The 19,189-nt window shown below is 34.7% G+C and overlaps 1 long non-coding RNA gene across 1 annotated transcript; it reads right to left on the bottom strand.

The window, feature by feature from the left end:
- Positions 1-5,562: 5,562 nt before the first annotated feature.
- On the bottom strand, positions 5,563-6,638 carry LOC142357112 (uncharacterized). The gene is made up of 2 exons (XR_012761551.1): positions 6,011-6,638; positions 5,563-5,700 (listed from the first exon to the last, which is right to left on the bottom strand). It is a non-coding gene; the product is annotated as an uncharacterized LOC142357112 (long non-coding RNA).
- Between the last annotated feature and the right edge of the window lie 12,551 nt (positions 6,639-19,189).

Genomic DNA, 19,189 nt, shown 5'->3' with positions numbered 1-19,189 from the left:
TGTCTACAGGAATGCTTCCGTTGTCTAATATGTTGTCCGCTTACACCAATTCAGTTGAGGTATGATCGTTTTCAACATCGATCAGCCGGATGATTTTTACAGCACCTGATTTTGTTGTTGTTTTCGGCTTGCTTTCCAATTCGGTTTTGACCTCTAATACTCAATTTTTTCCTTCTTCATTGTTCTTTTTTCAGTTATTCCATCCTCTTGAGATATTCTTTGGTGTTCTTGTATATATTAGTATCGTGTTTTTCAAATCATTTATTTCTGTTTTGTAGTTTGTGATCTCTTCGGTGATCTTTTCATTGAACTCGCGAGTTGTAGGTTTTTAAGTGGAAGAAATTGCAAAAGACCTGCAAATGTTTTTTCTTAAGATGCACCTGTATTGCTTTCAATGGTTTACATGAATTGCAAATATTAGTCAATTAGCAGGAAAATTGAGCAGTATTAGCGGCATGTACTCGTATTTAATCTTAATTCCAGTTTGGATTTCATCCTGGATAATCCAGGCCTAAACTGAGGCCCGTTTTTTTATTAGAAATGAAAAGGCTCAAATGCCAACATGTTTTTAGCCTAAGCGTGGGTCAATTTTATCGGTGCTAAAAACAGTGGTATTTAACGCTTAAAAGTTTGCAGCCGATATGCGGGAATTATTATCGGATCATTTCTAGCAGCTCTGTACAACAACTCGTTCCGCTTTTAAGTTAAAATGAATAAAAAATGATATATCATATAAATGCCGTGTAGTATATAGGTAACGTGTTCTTCAAATTATTCTACAATTTTTCTAATATGTTGTCCACTCCCATCACTTCTGTTGAGGTATGATAATTTTATCGTTTTGATTAGTACATACAATGAGTTATCTTTTCAAATTTTCTACAGTAGTTTACTGAACTTTTCATTCACAGGCGGACCAGGTGTATATAGGAGGAGATGCCAGAGTATAGAAAAAAATTGAAAAAAGCTATAAGATCGTTAATATATAAAACTAATCGCAAATGGCGATGGGTACAAAAATTGGTGGACAGGGCAATGAGCATGTCAAAGAAATAATTCAGGTGTTGAAAAGACAGGACTGTAAACAGGAGTGCTTCCGTTGTCTATTATGTCGTCCAGTTCCACCACTTCAGTTGAGGTATAATCCTTTTTAACATTGATAAGCAGGTTAATTTTTTGTGTACCTGATGGTAATGCTGTTTTCGGCTTCCTTTCCACTTTGGATCTGACCTCTAATACCTGATTTTTTCCTGATGTTGTTCTTTTTTTAGTTATTCAATCCTCTTGAGAAAATCTTTGGTATTCTTGTATCTAAGTACCGTGTTCTTCAAATCATTCATTTCTGTTTTGTAGTTTGCGATCTCTTCGGTCACCTTTTCATTGAACTGTCGAGTTATAAGTTTTTAGTGGGAAAGAATTGCAAAGAGACTGCAAATTTCTTTTCTTCAGATGCCCCTGTATTGCTTTCAGTAGTTTACATTAATGGCAAATTTTAGTCAATTGGCACGAAAATTGAGCACTATTAGCGGCATCTACTCGAACTTAGTTCTAATTCCAGAGTGGATTTTGTCCTGGATAATCCAGGCCTAAACTGAGGCCCGTTTGTTTATCAGAAAAGTAAAGGCTCAAATGCGAACATATTTTTAGCCTAAGCGTGGGTCAATTTGATTGGTGCTAAAAACAGTGGTGTTTAACGCTTAAAATTATGCAGCCGATATGCGTGAATTATTATCAGATCATTTCTAGCAGCTCTAGTACAACAGCTCGTTCCGCTTTTAAGCTAAAATGATTAAAAAATGATATATCATATAAGTGCCGTGTAGGATACAGGTACCGTGTTCTTCAATTTTTTCTACATTTTTTCTAATATGTTGTCCACTCCCATCACTTCTGTTGAGGTATGATAATTTTATTGTTTTGATTAGCACATAGAATGAGTTATCTTTTCAAATTTTCCACAGTAGTTTACTGAACTTGTCAGTCACAGGCAGACCAGTTATAGTTAGGAGGAGCTGCCAAATTATAGAAATTAAATCGCAGAAAGCTATAGGGTTGCTAAAAATAAAATTAATCGCAAATTACGATGGGTATATAAAAGGGGTGGAAAGGGCAAAGAGCACATCTAAGAAACAATTCTGGTTTCAAAAAGACAGGACCTCTAACTCTCAATTTGCTCCTTCTTCATTGTTCTTTTTTCAGTTATTCCATCCTCTTGAGATAATCTTTGGTATTCTTGTATATATTAGTATCGTGTTCTTCAAATCATTTAGTTCTGTTTTTTAGTTTGCGATCTCTTCAGTGATCTTTCATTGAAATCTCGAGTTGCAAATGTCTTTTCTTAAGATGCACCTGTATTGCTTTCAGTAGTTTAAATGAATTGCAAATGTTAATGTTAATCAATTAGCAGGAAAATTGAGCTTTATTAGCGGCATCTACTCATATTTAGTTCTAACTCCAGTGTGGATTTCGTCCTGGATAATCCAGGACTAAACTATAGAAAAGAAATTTGCAAAAGCTATAAGATCGTTAATATATAAAACTAATCGCAAATGGCGATGGGTATAAAAATGAGTGGACAGGGCAATGAGCATATCAACGAAAAAATTCGGGTGTCAAAATGACTGGATTATGTACAGGACTGCTTCTGTTGTCAAATATGATGTCGTTCAGCTTCTCCAATTCAGTTGACGTATTATCATTTTCGACATTGATCATCAGGTTAGTTTTTTGAGCACTAGATAGAATTGTTTTTTTCGGCTTCCTTTCACTTTCGGTTTTCTACCTCTAATCTTTGATTTTTCCTCTTGTTGTTCTTTGTTCAGTAATTCCATCCTCTTGAGATAATCTTTGGTTTTCTTGTATATATATATATATATATATATATATATATATACCTTGTTCTTCAAATCGTTTATTTCTGTTTGGTAGTTTTCGATCGCTTCAGTCACCTTTTCATTGAATTCTCGAGTTCAAGGCTTTTAATGGGAAGTAATAGCAATATGCCTGCAAGTTTTTTTTCTTGAAATGCCTCTGGTTTGCTTTTACTAGATTACAAGATTTGCAAATCTCAGTCAATTAGCAGGAAAATTGAGCAGTATTAGCGGCACCTACTCATATTGAGTTCTAATTCCGGTTTAGATTTCGTCCTGGATAATTCAGGCCTAAACTGAGGCCCGTTTGTTAATCGGTAAAGTAAAGGCTCAAATGCCAATTTATATTTAGACTAAGCGTGCGTCAATTTGATTGGTGCTAGAAATAGTGGTAATCAACGCTTAAAAATATGCAGCCGATTTACGGGAATAAAATTCCATTCCTTTCTGGCAGCTCTAGTTCAACAGCTCAGCCCGATTTTAAGTTAAAGTGATAAAAAAAATTTCTACATCATATATAATTTTATCGTTTTGATTAGTACCTAGATTGAGTTATCGTTTCAAGTTTTCAACAGCAGGTTATTGAAGTTGTCGGTCATAAGCAGACCAGTTGTAGTTAGGAGGAGCTGCCATCTTATAGAGAAAAAGTCGCAAAGGCGATAAGGTTGTTAATGTATAAAATTAAAATGGAGTGGAAAGGGCATTTAGCATATCAAAAAAATAGTTATTTAGGCAAAGTGAACGGAATGCGTACATTACTGCTTCCGTTGTCTAATATTTCGTCCAACTCTACCACTTCAGTGAGGTATGATCATTTTCAACATTGAACAGCAGGTTAATTTCCAGAGCACTTGTGGTGTTGTTGTTTTCGGCTTCCTTTTCATTTCGGTTTCGACCTCTATTAGTTGATTTTTTCCTGTTTTTGTTTTTTTCCAGTTATTCCATTATCCTGAGACAATCTTTGGTATCCCTGTATGTAAAAACCGTGTTCTTCAAATCGTTTGTTTCTGTTTTGCGGTTTTTGTTTTCTTCAGTCAACTTTTCATTGAACTCTCGAGCTGTAAGTTTTTATCGGAGGAAATTGAAAAGGGCCTGCGTGTTGCTTTTGTCAGTCCGCTGTCATTTATTGGGGATGACATACTGTCTTCTCCAATATTCGTCGGAGGTTCTTTTTCCGTTTCCTTGCAGTTCAATCTTAATCTTTCGAAAGAGAGTTGCACCGCTTGGAAATAATTTTAATTGATGAACCATTCATGTTGAAACAGAGTATTTTTGCAATCAGCTGCTGCTCATTAATCAGTGGCTAGATCCGTGTTGAATGGGAAAGCTGCTAACGCTTTGCAACGCCAAAATAAATACCTAGCTTTTTATTCCGAACACTATATGTTCCATTACGGTCATCTCTATTCTTGATGCGCCTTTATTTTAATTCGTTGGTAACGAAGAATTGTCAATGATTGGTAATTTTGAGGCTCGGATTTGACGATACGTTTGATGGCACGTAGACAGCTGGCACTTTTGTCTTAATTTAAATTTGTTGAAGTTTGGTTTTAGGCTGTAAAAAAGTTGGTTACAATGGAAAGTTTATTGGATTCATGTCCTGTCTGCGAGTCCTCTGTATTGTTAAACAGTTGTTGGCGTCCTGCCTTTGTACTGGCGTTGTTAGATCAACGATATTACCCTCTCTGATCATTTTCGCTATGGGTGAATTCATTAGCTCGGGCTAATTTTCGCATAACTCTAAGAAAATTGCATTAGGAGTCTGTCCATTAACGTCAATTTTCTCAAATGCACATATAACATACACCTGCCTTTCTTTTCCGATATCAAATAAGACGTTTGATGCATTACGTACATTTTTATAGAAAGTCCTCCTATCATAATAACTTAAAGCAATGTCTTTTTTTTGTGCCCCCACAGTTTAATGAGCGCATAAAATTTGCATCCCCCAACGCACGAGCCATATTTTGACATATTGATATACTTTATAATGGCACCTGTTCTGTAACTGGGGATGCATAACGTACTGACGGGGGTGGGCGCACAAAAAGAAAAGATCCCTCGTAGTTTAATACTTTTTGTAAGATTATTCTAAAGTCATTTTTAGGATCAATTGAATGTTTATGCCAATGTATATTACAATGTCTAATATCATTGTTATCATTTACAATTTTATCCTTGTTAGCAACAGCAATAAAATTTTTCAATACAAATTTGAATCTAAGATCATAATTATCTTTTTTCTTAATCACTACTGACCCCAATACGTTTCTCATCTGCACACTTGTGTACTTTTGCCCATCTGTCTTCAACTGCACGATCACTTTAAAATTGAGCGTCTTTCAGTCTCAGATTTAAAGAGACAATTTCAAATTTGTCGGTTGTACATAAAAGTAGCTTATAGGTTAAAAAACAAGGTGATCTATATCTTCAATTGTTCTGCATCCACCTATCTCAATTTTCATTGATTTAAACAATACGAGCACAAAATAGCTTCCTTATCAAATAATATCTTTTTCTTCAATTACAACTCAACGTCATCTGCTACAGCCATATCAATTTCCAGGTACAAATATTGTATATTTAAATTTTTTATTTCTCTATTAGGTAATATTTAAATAATGGTTTTATCAGCTTCCAATTATAATTTTATTATCATTTTTCTATGTCGTTATCTTTTTCTATTGCATAATACAGGTCACAAAATGTATTAATACAGAATAATTACAATAAGTTATTTAAAGACGTAGTTGCAACAAAGTAATTTAAGCCAAACGAAGTGTTCCTCCTCATGGAATCATTTTAGGACCACTTCTTTTCAATTAATGACCTGGAACAGAAAGTAAGTTAAACTGGTAGAATTTGAGGCAGCATCTTGAGATAAACTTGCTTCTTGTTTTGCAGACCAGATATCATACATGGTAAACCTTGGATCTTTTCAATTTGTGCTCAGCAACTTAGCGAGCGCATATTATTTGCAAACCCCAGAAGCACGTGCCCTATTTTTACAAAATGATTTACTATGTAGATACTCATGCTCTGTATTGCGGGGCAAAACGTAGTGGGGGCACAAACGGAAAAGATCCAAATCTTTTATGGAACAATGCTTTTTCTGTAGCAAAAGCTTTTATAGCACTAACTTCTGTTGCAGCATCAATTTCTATTGCATCAACCTCGTCTACAGCGTCACTTCTATCTTCACCAGCAATTTCATCTTTAGCATCAACTTCATCTTTAGCTTCGACATAATCCTTAGCATCAACTTCTTCGTTAGCGAAAATTCTTTGGTCGAACAGTCGTGGCTTGATTGGTTTTTGTAGTCACCATCTCTTTCGTTAAATGAATAAACATGAGCATACTCAATAACCAAATCTCGATCAACCAAAAATTGATATATAAACAATAATATTCCCAATTAACCTCAAGTTTAATTCATATTTTATCAGAATCTCCAAACCTCCGTCCGATATAGCTCTAATTTTACGGAGAGTTTCTGAACCAAAGCTATTGTAACATGCTTTTCAACAAATGTTTCTCTTTTTTTAAAAAAAAATCAAAGTTTTACTTCATTTCGATCTACTTCAACAGTTTTATTTAAATCTGCTAGTTCAATTGACTTCAAAATTTGATTTGTCATTACAATCCCAACAACAATTAAACATATCTTCAGATAGTTTACTTTTGCCTATAGCTCCACTTCTTTCGCTTTTTAAAACAACGAATTCAAAAGCAAAAAATGGGCGATACAAATTGATTATATCTATAATTATTTTCAAATGGGGCCTCCTGGGGTTTATAAAACCAAATATTGCACGTGTTAAATTTTCAAAAGTAGAAAAGAGATTTAACCCTTATGGAGATTAGGAACTGGCTGTAAATTACAACTTTGTATATAAACCAGCACAAAATTAGAGCGGGCTGCTTCAGATCACACAACCCGGGATCTCTTTCTGTATGCCAACCTAACTTGATGAAAGATATAACAAATCAAAGTCAAATATTTATGCCTAACGCCTCTTTGTGCTATGTCTCAATTCGAAGATTGGGGAGCTGAATGTGTTAGTTTATAAAAAGAATAAATACAAAAGTATACGCTTACTAATTACAATTTGAGTACTTTAATCGGGATGAGTTGTTGTGATGATCGCTTCAACACCTCTTGTTACGAGTTTATATACAGTAAATTTGAGCCAAACTTGGAAAACAATAACTGAGAAATGTTCTTCGTTAAACAAGTTTCTGAATTAATGTTTATTTTTTAAACAGAAATGCTATTTTTTGCGGTCTGAATCAGAAACAGTAATGACTTCATCCTGCTTCTTTTCCAGATTATTATGTGAAGAGTCACGCCAAAAATGGGCGGAAAATCATGTTCACGACCATAGTCAATCGGTTTCCCAATTTTCTTATTGAGAGAATTAACTGTGCATCACTTATTATGTTTGGTTTTTTCCTCCAAAAAATATTTTAAAAAACAGTAGCTTTTGAACCTGTTTCATCTTTGCATAGGCTACCTAATTCTTACTCTTGTGCTCATTTGAATTTAAAAAATGTGGGGTAATTTATTGCTTTAGCGGTTTACGTGAACTTCAAATGTCAGTCAACTAACAGGAAAATTGAGCAGTATTAGCGGCATCTACTCATACCTAGTTCTAATTCCAGTTTGGATTTTGTCATGGATAATCCAAGCCTAAACTGAGGTCCGTTGGTTGATCAGCAAAACAAAGGCACAAATGCCAATATAGTTTTAGCCTAAGCGTGCGTCAATTTCATTGGTGCTAAAAATAGTGGTAATTAACACTTAAAAATATGCAACCGATTTATTATCCGTTCATTTTTAGCAGCTCTAGTGCAACAATTCAGCCCGTTTTTAAGACTAAATGACTGAAAAATGATCCATTATTTAAGTAACATGTATTATATAAGTACCGTGTTCTTCAAAGTTTCCTACAGTATGACTAAAATGTCGTCCACTACCACCACTTCAGTTGAGGTAAGATAATTATCATTTTGATCAGTACATAGAATAAAATATCTTTTCAAATTTTTAAAAGCAAATTACTGAAGTAGTCAGTCACAGGCAGACACTTGTAGTTAGGAGGAGATGCCAAGTTACAGAAAGAGTATTGTACCAGTTAGAGCTCAGTTTAATGAATGAACCATTCCTGTCGAAACCATGTATTTTCTGCCAGCCATCAACGGCTGCTCGTTAGCCAGTGGGTAGATCCGTGTTGAGTTTGAAGGCTGTTAAGGCTTCGGAACGCTTAATAAATATTGTGATTCCTAACACTATATGTTCCTTTCTGGTCAATTCTTTTCTTGATGCGCCATTTATTATGTTTCGTTGGTAAAGAGAACCTTTCAATGACGTGTGTTTCTGAGGCTCGGAGTTGACAGTACGTGTTTGATGGCGCGTAGACAGCTGGCGCTTTTTCTCCTGATTTAATTTTGTTGAAGACTGGTTTTAAGCTGTAAAAGAGGTTGGTTATAAATCAAGGATTTATTGGATTCATGTCCTGTTCTCGAGTTATCTGTATTTTTAAACTGTTTCAGGTGTCCTACCTTTGTACTGGCATTATCAGATCATCGATAATGCCTTCTCTGTTATTTCTGGCTATGTGTGGATTCATTACCTTGGGTTGACTTTTGTGCTGTCTTTTCCTACTGTTTCTTCAGGTATTTCGGGGGTCGTAGTGATTGTTTGCTGGCTGTTCATTTGTTGGTCTAAATGATGGTCTCAAGTGTTGAAGCAGTACTTTATTTGAAATCTGTGTCGTTCTGTTGATGGTTGGTGGGAAATGGAGGGTGCTTGAACGACAACGCTTTAAATATTTGGCCAGCATGTCAAATTGTAGTTTTTGTTATTAGGAACTGAAATATATTTTTGGTTAATTTAATTTTGTCACAAATATCACATATTATGGCGCTTTTGGGTATGCAGTTATATTGCTACTAAAAGGATAACTTCTTTAAAAATGTTTTTGTAATGTTTTGCTGCTACATGCTTTACTTAATAACTTTTATGCTTAGGGAAATTAATGGTAGAGTTTGATAGAAATGTTTTTGAATCGCTAATTAAAAATTCTCAAATTTTTCAACTCTTTACTTACTTTTGGTTGTGAATCAGCCCTCACAGCGAGTTGAACAATAAAAACTTGAAAATTGTAGGGGAAGAAAACGAAATGTTCCTGCAATTATTTTTGTTGCCAATTCTTTCACTTTTTTCAGCTTTCCAAACAGATGTATCCCGATACTACTGATGGGATGTTTTAGGTTATGCGGTTGAAGGAAAGGAATTTGAGAATAGGCATTTGCTTTAACCGTTTTTAAGTTTTAAGTTCATTTTTGCATATTGTGCATTTTTTTAATGAGTTAGTACAACTTCTACAGAACATTTCTTCATGTTTCTAAATGTGTTTGTTTCTTGTTAACGCCAAATACGTTCGGATTTTGCTGTAAGAGTAGGATATAAAATATTTTGTTATTTTAAATGCCAAGCATGGTCTAAAACAGGCGAGACATTTTGGGTTTGGGAATCTTTTGTAAAGGGCTTCCTTACAAGGAACTGAAATCAAGTGGGGTTATTCGTTTGGTAAAACTTTATGTAATTTTTCAATTTTCAGGCACAAATAAGGCAGGCAGAAATATTTTTCGAACAAATAGGGCATTGATTGATTTGGCTTTGGATAAGCAAACGAGGATACTTTTTGAAGACAGAAAGGTTCCCATTCTAGGATTTGATTATTTTTGACAATTTTTTTGGGGGCGGGGTCAAGAAAATTTTTTAAATTCTTTTGTCAAGCGGGCAGCTCTGACACAAGTTTATCTTTCCTCGCTGCTCAACTTCCTCTGGGGTGTGTTGCGCTAACACTGCTGCTGCCACCCGTGCAGCTGGGGAGACAAACTTTGTGAGTTGAAAGAGAAAATTTTACTGAACGTGTTTGTTTTCTTCAAAATGCTAAGCTCCGCTATTAATTGTTTTTCTTGTATTGTCAAACGTAAAAACTTCTCGTTAAGGGTGAAAATCAGACCCGCGATAAGACTCAATAAGATAAGTTTTGTTTCCTATTCAAAAGAGGTAAAAATTGTATGGAAAAATGCGGGTACTGTTAGAATAACCACCTTATGGGGCATGAATGAATGCAGAAGGTACAGGTCATTCATCTTCAATGCGTTTTAAAACGTTTTTTGCAGGGTGAATGATCGCTAAGACAGTTTTTTGGCAAAGTTTATGGGAGGATGAGTCAAAAAATGGACAATTTTGTCTGGATAGTTTTGAAATTTTTACAGTTTGCAGGACTTGCAGTGAAGCAAGGAGAACATCGAAAAAACAATGGTAAACCGCTCATTTTGTGCACATTTGGTATCCCATATCATCAATGATGGCACGTTTGTAACATAATAAGAACGCAATGTGTGGCTGACAATCTTCACTATATAAGTCAGTTTTTTGAATACGGTTACGTTTTCATGACAGCCTAGGCATCAAAATGGTCCTATAACAGAGTTCGTAATTTCAATCGTTTTGTTTTGTGTATCCAATTTGAGAGGGGAAAACGAAAAATTTGTTACCAAAAGATTGCTCTTCTTGTTATTTGTTGCGTCTGACAGGCGATGAAAAGAAGGGTGAAAGGGAGCAGTAAATGTTAGAAAAGAAAATAAAATGCCGCCAAAGAACATTGAAGTGTTAGTAAAAATTTCAATTCCAAAATTATAAACTGTTTCGGACAGCATTATGAAAGGACTGTTTTGAAGAATAAGAGAGAAAAGTAAAGTAATCACGGTGGAAAAAACTAACAAGATTATTGACATTGTGGTGAGTATGTCATTAGCTGTTATGGAGGGCACCTATAGAAGAGAAACTGCAAAGGAATATTATATAAAACGTGGTGCTACCTGGGGTTTTTGGGGTCAATGGTCATCAAACTTAACGGTCACTTGGTTGTGTCGTAAGTCATGAAGTTACAGCAATATAATTTAGTAGGATGGTTGGTTTTGAAGTGGCTGTGGGCTAAAATTGATTTCTTTTTGTTGGCAGGAGTTGCATTGAGAATGGTGGCATTGATTAATGGTATAATTAAGGATGACACAAATGCGACAAACAGGTTCATCCCAATAAGTAAAAAGCTTGTTGCGGCACGGGATGCAAGCGAAGTGAGGGAGCTGACCTTCAGGATGTTGATGAATTTTTTTGAATGTTCTACAGGGCAAGAAACCATTGGGGCATTCCATAATGGGAGAAGGGTCAATTTGAGGTTTCTAGAATGAGCTAAAGAGGTTGCCCATGAAGAGAGTTGTCACTAAAAAAGAAAACTGGTTTTACTAGTGGTGTACGTTTGTAGGGATTGGTGATGTGAGGTCTACTATTCTGAAGAAGGATTCCCAGTGAAATTGATGTTTTTTGATCCTCATATTTTCAAATTTTTGTTTTCAGTATAACGAAAATTGATTTTTTTTCTCGACGGTATAAAACCAGAGATTGTTATTTTGAAGCTTTATCAAATGAAGTAATTTAAACAAACTTGTTAATGAGATAAAGGAATTTTTTGCTAAATTTTGCAACGGTTAAAATGGAAAAGTAATTTCTTTTTACAGATATTCTGTTGATGTTCTTGATTCCGCGATGTCAAAGAAGAAATTGAAGTTGATAATTGGGAGAAGAAATAAAAAACTTCAATTACACTGTTGCTAGGGTTGAAATAAAAGAATTCTTAGACATGGTGCTAATTGTCCAGTTTGATTTTGTTGAAATCACTGTTGGAATTCTTTGGTTTTGATCTTTTTGTTGTTTAGGAAGCAGGGATGGATAATTAATTTATACAATTTACTTTTTTGAGTAAAGGTGTTCAGTTGGACAGGTAATGGCTCTTCTAGATCAATGATGGCTAGGAGGAAATCCCAAAACTTCGCTCCCATTGTCATTTTTGTTGTGTACGCTCTCCCAATCTGCGAGTTAAATGATGAAGCACAGTCTTTAGCTTGCGAGCTAGGGTGGTAATTGAAAATTTTTCCAATGAATTGATTCGTACTAATCTTTCGGTGAAAAGAAAGAGCATTATAGGAGATCTAAGTTAAAATGAGTGGGCTTAGTTATGACTAGTGTGTCAAAGTGGGTTGCGAAAAACTCCCAATGAGGGGCAGCTGATGGATAAGGTGATGGATAAAGTGATGGAGCCGTCAGTCCAAGTCTCGAAGTCCTCAAAGAGTAATACCAGTCGGGAAGTAACCTGACCGTTTTCGGATGTTTTGAACGATTTTTCAATAACTTTGTGTTTGTATTAAACGATCATTGAGGCGAAAAATTTTTCTAAATTTTTCGTTTTAGAAAAACTGAAATGGTTGGAGTAATATGAAAAAAACTATTTTGTTGGAATGCCAAGAAAAAACTGAATTTTACAAACTTGGGATTACTGATTAAGACCACAATTGTTTTCTAAACATTGCTAATAGGCAAAGTTAAAAAGATAACTACCATAAATTTCGAAAGATGTTGTATAGCTGAAAGCAGATATCTTTGGTTTCCTATTTTTACCGATAAGTTTTGTTCTGTTATATGAATTATTGTTTCAATGATAGGTCTCTAGGTAGAGTATTTAAATTAAATAGCGGTGAATGAGCAAATATTCCCAGTATGGGCATTGAGGGGTAATTGTAGTGCTGCAAGTTGCAGATTCCTGAACCAATAGAGGGGTTATAAAATTATGTTCTTGTACGGAGGTTTTTTATCTGCTAAATTGAGACAATACGGTATTGACACAGACAACACATTATTCGTATAAATTTGTATATATACATTTGTATGAATTTTTTATTTGGTACGCCAGTTTTCATTTTAAATCCGCCAGTATAAGAAACATATAAAGAATCTAAGTTGGTTCTAAAAAGAAGTTCAGGTTTTCCACACACCTTTTCTTTTTCATCAAGTATTCTAATTTTGATATCCCTTCCACCAAAGAAATTTTCGGGACCTTCATATGGCCTCTCAGGTTTCTGTTCGCTCGTTATGAACTACTGTACGTTACCACGTTCGCTCTGATGTTTCAGCATGTTAGCAGTTTGTGAAGGACTTTTGGTAACATTACATTTTTTCGGTCCTCTCAATTGTAAACAAAGGAGTCGAGATGTTGAAAAATAACCAGGCTCTGATAGAGAACGTGGAAGTCTATATCTCCGACTGTCGCAATAGGTTCTATCATTAATATCAATATCTCGAACATTTTGTTGCATCAACGGTTCAAAGGTGAAGTGTTTTTATTTTCCGCGATCAACACCCGAGGTAGTAAAATCTTTTCTAAATTTGTTCGTCTAATGTGAAAGGTTACTTTGCTTACTCCGTGTTTGATATCAACTTTTCTTTCATCAATTAACTCAGTTATTTTTGTTTTTCCAGTTTTTTTAGCTTTCAAACATTGTTCTGGGTTAGTGATTGAATCGCAAGTAATTATGGGGGCATTGTGTACAATAGAGTAATGTGACCACGTACCACAACTGTAACGGAAAACTTTTTTTCTTGCCATGCATTGTAGTGGTTTAACAAATTTGCGGTAAGATCTTTGATAAAAGGTTACATGAGAATCTACCATTTGAATGTTTTCTGATGTAATTTTGACAGGTGCCACTTTACTTAAGCATACATATTATTTTCACCAGGTTGGGAACAATCGAAGTGAAGAACTCACAATTTATCAAAGATGTTATTTATAAGATCAAAAAAATTAGCTTTGATATGCGCAGTTGAATTTAAAAAATATTAAATGATGAAAATGAAAGAAAAAAATTAATTTTTTTTTATAACAAGGGTTTCGGTTCATCCTGTTTGGTCAGCTACCTGAACCCGAAGAGGTTTCATATGTTTTTTTTTGGTATTAAGTACGTCCTGTTAAAGTCGTGCCATTTTTTTTGATTACTAAAACACAGTTAGGTAAATCCAGCCTGGTAGCGGGAGGGAGTTTTTGTGAGCGGTTAAAAAAACAAACGTTTGTATTGATATTACTTTCTGCTTGTTTATTTTGAGGATTTTGTCCTTGTGGATATTGGGGATTTTGGTTAATAGTTGGTTGGTTGGACTCTGGTGAGGCCATTATGGTTGTCTAGAATGCGATTGATATATAGGAGTTGATGAACGGGAACAATTTTTGTTAACGTTTTCTGAATTTGGGTTAGAGACACTTGGGCCGCTTCCTTTGAAACTGAATCATGGTTGATTGGAGTTTTATCTGAATCAGTTTCTTGGTCTAGACATTCAGGATATTTGTGCAAATTGTTCTGTTGGGAAGTATTCAGTAATAAATAATCGGCTCTTTAAATTTTTTTGACTCGCCTTTGAAATTTTGTAAAAAAAATGTCTTAAATACTACTATAGATATCATAGTCTAATGTCGTTTCAGGAATTCTTTTCTCATCGCGGTAGTACTCATCTAAACGATTTCGATATGCTAGCTTCTTAACGGAATTGTAACGGTTGCCATTCAAGTTTACTTCATATTTTACGCTGGTGATCTTATTTGTCGCTGTGTATTGTAACTCTTGTAGTTTTTTCGATTTTCTTTTTTCTATTTGATGGTTCTCCAATCGAGTTTTTGTCCAATTTTTAGCGGTTTACCTGTTTTGTAATGGTTGCCAATTTTTTGGGCCAGAATACTTTTTTCTGAGCTCTGCTTGTAGGCATTTTTGTAAAATTGTTTGAAGTGGTTTTCTCATTGAAGGAGTTAATTGTTAATAGTTGGTTTTAGTAGTTTAGCAATTTCCTCATCTTTAATGTTTGGAATGTGTCTGTGCAATGAGAGATCTTTAGAAAATTCTGAATTGCAGTTTGATTCAGAATCTATTAATAAGCTTAATTTGAAAGATAGTGGTATTTGAGATTTTTGTCCAAATACAATCCCATATGGTGTAAATTTGTAACATTTCGTTAGATAAGATTTTTTTTGCAAATGCAAATTTTGGGGCTTGTGCATCCCAACGACTTTGGGCCTGATCCGGAATTCAGAAGTGTGAACCTAGATGTTTGTTTTGTACCTCAACTTTTCCTTTAGTCCATTGTGAGAAAACTGTTCTTGGAACATGAATTATACCAAAATCGTGAATGTAACTCAAAAAATCTTGACTTATAAATGCGGAATTTTTATCGTAAAATAATTTTATAAGATGGTCTAAAATTTCCAATGCTTTAATTGTATCAACAACGCTTGTTCACTTTTCTTGATAAATTTGAACGAAAGAGGAAAAAGGTCCACAAGTACCAAATAAAGGTTTAATCCCTTTGATGGAGGGTTCAAAGGTTTTTTAAGATCAATGCCAACTGTATGAAATGCAACGGTACCGTGTCAGTCCACTTTTTTAGTGTGGCTTTGTGAAAATTTTTTGTTTATGTTTATACCTTTGACAGTCAAGGCAATCAGCAATTAAGCGTTCTATCCATTGGTATGAACGAAGCAAAAAAGAATTATAAGGGCAAGTTTTTGCCAAGTCCAACATGTCGGGATATTTTGCAAAGTGTTAACAAGAAAACCTTGAAAAACAGGGATAGTGAAACACAAATTTTTGAATATTCGACGTCTGGGTCATCTGAAGTTTCTTTGATACAAAGTTGATTTCCTACAAAACACAGTTTTCCAAATTTTGTGATATAAGACATTATAGCTTTTGATTGGCGCTATTCGATAAAATTTCAGTAATTAAATCAACTTTGTTAGCAACAGACATAAGTTTTTCAATAAGTGTTTTTGCATCCTTTATCCTGGGAGTCCCTTGGTTTGGCTCTCAACTTTCAATTTGAGGAAAAAAGTTTTTGTGAAATAAATCAAATTTGGTTTTAAAATCTAATAGTTCCTTGTCAAAATGTTCCTTGTCACCGAAAGGATCCTCATTAGTGATCAGAGGTGTCAGATTCAGCCTCTTCAAATGCTGGGCTTACGCTACTATGTTGATGCCTTCTGTAACTGCTGATAAACGAGCCATACGCAAATTTTTCTGATACAATATTTACCGAACCTAGGCCGTTCTGGTTAGGGTCAAATTGTTGTTGAATCATTTAAGCTTTTTTGATGAATTCCCGTTTTGTTTTGTTTAAGAATTATGAAGAAAATTTTGGTTGTTCCAATGTCCTTGTCATGAAGAATGAAGTCTACTTCCTCGATACCGTTTTAATTGAAAAAACTAATGTCTTGTTGGATTTTTTGTGTTTGAGTCGGTGTCTGTCGAGATCTTTAGTTTTACGTTGCGACTGAGAAGCGTATCTTGGAAGACTAATATTTCTCTTGGGTCCAGATAATTTCAATAATTTGGAACTATGATATTACTAATTTGTAGCGGAAAAATCTGTGTGAGAGTTTTCGTCGTTTGCCGTAGAGCTGCATTAAGTGTTTATGGTCCGTATATACGTATACAGTATGGACAGAACCAATTAAGTTATGTTCGTAAAGTTGCAAAGCTGATTATACTCCACATAGTTCACGAGTTGTTGTGGTCGTTTTTGTTCCCTCATAGTTTAAATTCTGGAGTTAAACGACAATTTTTTCCCTTCTTGGACTTGTTGAACTAAAAAGGAATCCACATCAATTGATGAAGCGTCTACATGCATATGAAAGGGGTATTTAGCATCAGATATTGCTAAGATGATGTATTCACTGATTCCGTTTTTGATATTATTAAAAAGTTTTTTGTGTTCGGGTGTCTAAGTAAATTTGGTTTTAGATAGCTTTAAATTTTAAAAATGCTCTTCTTTCTACATGTAAGTCTTTGATATATATTCTATAAATCCCTAGACATCCTAAAACTCTCATGACATCACACTTGTTTTCTGATGATTTTATCGCTTTGAGATCTGCAATTCCTTTTTTACTGGTTGTATTACATCCATACATACTACATTTTCAAGAAATTATATCTTCCTTGAAAAGAATTTTTTTCTCAGATTGCGCTTCTAAGCTTAATTTTCTCCGAAATTGATGGTTTTTATCAGTGATTTCGATTATTTATGTCTCTGTTTCTGATTAAATTTTTGTATCTCAATATATATTATTGCGCGCTTGTTTCATGTTAAAATTGCAAAATGAATTGCCATTATTGGACCAAAGAAGTTAGTGAGTCGGCATAAATCATAGAATCCACGTTCGATTGTGTATTTTTTTGGCCCCGATACGGATCTTACAAGATGCCTAGTTTCGTCTTTTTGGAAAACTTGGTTGTCTGCCAAACAAAAAATCACTCTTTGTGAAGTAGATTCTCTTCAGTCTAGTCAAAAAAGTCCCACTGGTTTCAAAAGGCCATGAATATTCACTCAAAACTGTTGGCAAACAACTCAAAATTGAAATTAAATATTGAGCTTCTGTTATCAGTTTAAACGTGTTTCTTTTGGGCGCAATAATATTTAGATTCTTAAATACTGATCCCATCTCTTTATCATTTTGAAATTCTCGAATGATATCTGATTTCAATAATTGTTCTAGCAGATTCCCCAATTGTTTTGGTGGTGTAGAGGTACCCTAGAGTGTCCATTTTTGACATGAATTGAATGTGGTAAGAGATTCACATGAAATATTTGCTTAATTTTCTCTACATCTCGTTTATGCTGTCAATACCTGTCTTTTTCTGTGTTTAGGACTTTCATCAACTGCATTATTTTTTCATTGTTGATATCTGTTTCGCAGAAGTTGAACTTTTATGGGATACTTTGATCATCTTTCGTGTTCTATGGGCAACTCCATTGGTCGTATACATTCGTATGATTTTTCAAATTGAGGCCTTTAAAATCGTCGCTAAGATCGATTTCTAGTTCATACTGGTTTGTGAAATCTTGTTGGCCTTTCCATTTTTTAAAATTTCTTTTAGCTTTTTTCCATTTTTGTTCATTCTGCAATAACTTGGTTTGGTGTCACTTTGGCGTTTTGTTTTTCACTTGCATGAAAAAATTGATCCCAATCTGTAACACTATTCATTAGGTGATTCAAGAAAACTATGTTATCAGCTACTTAGAATTCGCGCTCCTACTTTATTTCATTGTCTTCTAAGATGTGACCTACTGGACACTTTGACATATTTCAAGATGTAACCAAATGGAGACTTTTAGCATGCAATTTAACATCGCAATTGGACCCTTCAATCTTTGACTCTATGGTAATATTGCAATTTTGGGGAATATTTAGCATGATTGGATACTCTTTTTCTTTTCTGAAGCACGGGGCATTGTAGGTAAAGACTCTTTTGTACTGAAGATAACTACCTATGACAATTGAAGTTCCCTTTCGGAAGAATTCATTTGCGGTTCTGATCGATATGACTTGTGTTGATATTGGTGCTAGTGGTAAGGATTGTTCAAAAATTACAATTGCAAACACGCAAATATTTGGGTAGATTTTTGTTTGGAAACAAGAAAGTAAAACAGAAATTCCGGGATAGATTTTAGGATCTACATTTGGCGAAGTTTAATCGGTGGAATTTGCAGTATTTTCAATAAAATCCCTTCCCAATAGGTTCGGCCTACATCCATTTTTTGCCCATACCAATGCGGTAAGGTCTACGTGATATTTTCCTGCTATACCAATGGAATTTTTAAATGTTGTTGGGCCAAAAGTTCGAAGTTTTCAACATTTAATGCCAGAGTTTTTTTTTTTAAATTTTAAGTTTAAGTATAAGTTCAAGATATGTGTGTTAGGTAATTTGTGATTTTGAGGCTACAGTGTCTAGCAAAAATTTTTTTTCAAAACCTCTACTCTTTGCGTATCCAGTGAATTGTTATACACTAAAAAATATGTGAGAATTGAACTTTAATATTTGTATTAGTAGTCTATATTGACGGAGACTTACTTAGTTTAAAAAGATATTGTTGTTAATTTCTTCAAAAGAAAGCATCCGTCTTTGAGTACATTTAACGAAGTGAACCCGAGAGCTTTGTCCACGACTACCGCGCTTAGATGTGTTTTTTTCACTAGAGTGGTGTGGGGTTGTATCACAATTGCGGCGACTATTACAATCGGGGCGACTATCACAATTGCAATCCCTGTCTCTCGATATGACATTGTACCGCTGATTACTCTGCGTCTGCCTGCCGTAATTATAGGATCTGTTGCTTTGATAGTTGATAATATTATATCTCTCAATGTTTTGTCGGTGATGTGACCTGACCTGATTATGGTAGGTTCTCGGTCGGTTAGACTGACTTGATGGATGTGGGGACTGATGTCTGCTACATGAGGAGAAACTATTTTAGCTGTATCTGGTTTGGTTTTGATTCATATTAAATATTGCTACTATTCTGCTGGTAGTTTGGGTTCCTGTTTTCCCTAAACGATTGCTGACAATTTTGTCCGGGCGATGGA

Source organism: Convolutriloba macropyga, unplaced genomic scaffold (genome assembly GCF_964194025.1).
Source record: "Convolutriloba macropyga unplaced genomic scaffold, txConMacr16.3 SCAFFOLD_2671, whole genome shotgun sequence".
NCBI classification, from domain to species: Eukaryota; Metazoa; Xenacoelomorpha; order Acoela; family Convolutidae; genus Convolutriloba; species Convolutriloba macropyga.
The sequence above is the reverse complement of the archived record's forward strand: the minus strand, read 5'-3'. Positions and strand labels throughout refer to the sequence as shown.